This window comes from Sus scrofa, chromosome 5 (genome assembly GCF_000003025.6).
Source record: "Sus scrofa isolate TJ Tabasco breed Duroc chromosome 5, Sscrofa11.1, whole genome shotgun sequence".
In the NCBI taxonomy this organism is placed as follows: Eukaryota; Metazoa; Chordata; class Mammalia; order Artiodactyla; family Suidae; genus Sus; species Sus scrofa.
Window position 1 is genome coordinate 80884231 of NC_010447.5, and position 3039 is coordinate 80887269.

Below are 3039 nucleotides of genomic sequence, written 5' to 3' on the forward strand. Positions count from 1 at the left end.
TGAGGTTTTGTGGTTGTTATGCAGTGAAAACTTACTGATATTTGGACCTGGGGAATTTCATTTTCATCAGCCCTTAAATGCCAGGTGTATTCTTGGTGCAACTGGGATCTTCAAGGCATTTCTAGATCTTTTCTTCTTTCTTTTTTTTGTTATAGCTGCATCTGTGGCACATGGACGTTCCCAGGCTAGGGTCGAATCGGAGCTGCTGTCTACACCCACAGTCACAGCAACACCACATCTGAGCCCTGTACAAGACTTCCTACACCACAGCTCAAGACAACAGCAGATCCTTAACCCGCAGAGTGAGGCCAGGGATCGAACCCACATCCTCATGTATACTAGTCAAGTTCTTAACCTGCTGAGCTACAATGGGAACTCCTAGGTCGTTTCTTGGATAGACTAATTGGCTATAGCTTACTACAGAAACTGACAAGGAGACCAGGGAATATCTGGGATTAGTCTAGGCTTACCCGAGACTGGAGCCGAACCAGACTGACCATGAGGTGGGGCTGCCAGGGATGTCCTAGTAGTGATTCACTGCTTTGTTGCACCAGGTACCTGTGAGGGTTTACTTTTCAAGTGGCCTGAAGAGGGCGTGGATACACGTTGGGACACACACGTGCTACATGAGAAACCAGGGGTTGACTGCCGCCGCTTAGCAGAATGACCTGTCGATCAGGCTTCTTGCTTTCTGCGGTAGGGGGACCACTGTACGTAGCCATTTTCGTAGAATCACAGGAGGGGCAGGACATCTTTGGTGCTTTAGAGGGCTTGTTAATATGGGTCTTTCAAAGCAGGCACCCGCCAGGCAAAGGGACGAGGGACGTGTTTTGAGTGATAACCGTGTGGGGTGGCTGCCCGGGGTGCGGTGGGGTGTGGATGCAGCCTTGACGAGGAAGCAGTGGTTGATGACAGCTAAGAGTTCTGGGAAAGGGCTCGTTGCCCTGATGTGGACTAGCTGAGTAGTCTGTAGTTTGGATACACGGGGTTTTCAGAAAGTTCCCGGAACAAACACCAGAGTTATTTGGATCTGCTTCTTCCTGGGCAAGACATTTCTGAAATAGAGAGGTTGTATTGGAGCCCTGTATGGCAGGGTTTTGTCACCCTGGCGGAGACCATCGGCTGTGTGACAGGGGTGGGGTCTGTTCTCTAGATCAGTGACCCCTGTGTTCTCCCCATGTGTGTTGGGAAGTCATGTGGCTTCTCTGAAGGTCCCCTTTCACGGGTCCAATGAGGTAATGACTTGCCCTCTGGCACAGTGCTGTGAAAACTGAAGGCGATAATTAATGCACAGGACGAGCTAACACAGTGTCAGGGACACAGGAAGTGCTTGACGAATGGGGGCCATTTCCAGATTCCAACTGCCAGAAAACCAGATGACTTCAGCATCAGTTCTGAGCTGTAAGATTTCGGTGAATCCAACCGCTAGAGTGAGAAAGGGGAGAAAATCCAGCAGCCCTACTTGGAACAGATACTGTAGCATCAGCAGTGGAATATTAGTGGCAGAGAGCACCTGGCCAAGTTGAAAAAGTGAAGCCTGGAAATAGGTACTATTAAAAGGGGCTTTTCAGTGTAATAAATTATTCTCGCAGAGTCTGACTCAGGGGTGTCCTGCATCAGAACATTATCATAATGACTTGCTTTGGAACCTCCAGAAGGAATGCAGCCCCACTGGCCCTTTTTGTGCTTCTGATGGCCAGAGCTGTAAGATAATACATCTGTGCTGTTTTCAAGGCACTGATTTTGTGGCAGTTGTTTTTAACAGTAATAGGAAAGTAATACTGAGGCTGAATTCTTTTAAAAAGTGTAAAGTGATCCTGACATGAGAAAAATTGAAAAGTACTGTCCTGGATCATGTTGCTCCATGATACAGGCCTAGGGGCGTGACGTGGAAATGGGAAGAAAGGCAGAGCTGGGCGCCATCATGTTGCCATAGTGTCTAGGACCTTGAATTCCATTTTTCAAAGGAGAGTGGATGTGATTATTTGTCTGGGCTTTTTTTTGGGTGTGTGTGTGTGTGTCTGTTTGTTTGAAGCAGTGCAGCCCTTTCTTCGCACTGGGAGGAAGCCACATGCACAGATTTCCACACACCTGACCTGCTTTGGTTCAAGAAAGAACCAAGGGGCCTCACCTCCCTGCAGCCACTCAAGAGGCCCCTTCGAGTGTGGTGTGCAGAGCCCTGCTTTAGGCCAAGAGCTTAGGAGCTTAAGTTATGTTAGGATTTTAGTACCTGCTGTTCACCCCAGTGGGAGGAGGATTCAAGGGGGATAAAGCATGGAGATCTTCCGGAAGACACGTAAGGGCCTGCAGTAGAGAAAGGAAGTTTGGGGTGGAAACGAGTTGAATGAATTGAGAAGTTTCAGACTGAAAACCGGCCAGAGTTGTTGATGGAATGTTGTGGGTGTGGTGACTCTCAGTGACCCCACGGATTCCCATGTTGGCTGTCTCGTGGCGACAGGGACAGTGGCTCACGTTTACTGAGATGCACCATCTGTGTCCACCCTGTAGGCATGACCATGTTGAATCTGCATGGTGACTCCATGAGTCTGTACTCTTCCCCGTCTCCCCATTTTAAAGATGAGAAAACAGCCAGGACCTCAGGAAATGGCTAGTAATAGCTGAACTGGATTCCAAACCCGTCATGCTCCAGAACCTGCTCACAGCCATTTCTTGCACTGTTGGTAACTGTCCACACAAATAGATACTGACTGTCCTTCCCCATTCAGGGTCATAGATGGTTCTGAGAATATAATGAAAGCTATGCATACATCCTTGCACTCGTAATTATATGCGAAAGGTTAAACATGGGTTTTGCTTACAGGTTCATGCAGTCTGGAAGTTCAGCCAAGGATCCCCAGAAGTCCGTTATTCCCAGAGTAAGAACTGGAGCTTTAGGATCAATTTTAGTATTGCTGTTTAATAGATGAGCACACAGGCTTGTCAAGGGTTAATGGATGTGTCCCACGTCACTCAGCTAGTAAGTGTCAGAGCCTCACCTTATCCAAGGCCTCGTCTCCTTTCCTCTCCTCCAAACTGCTT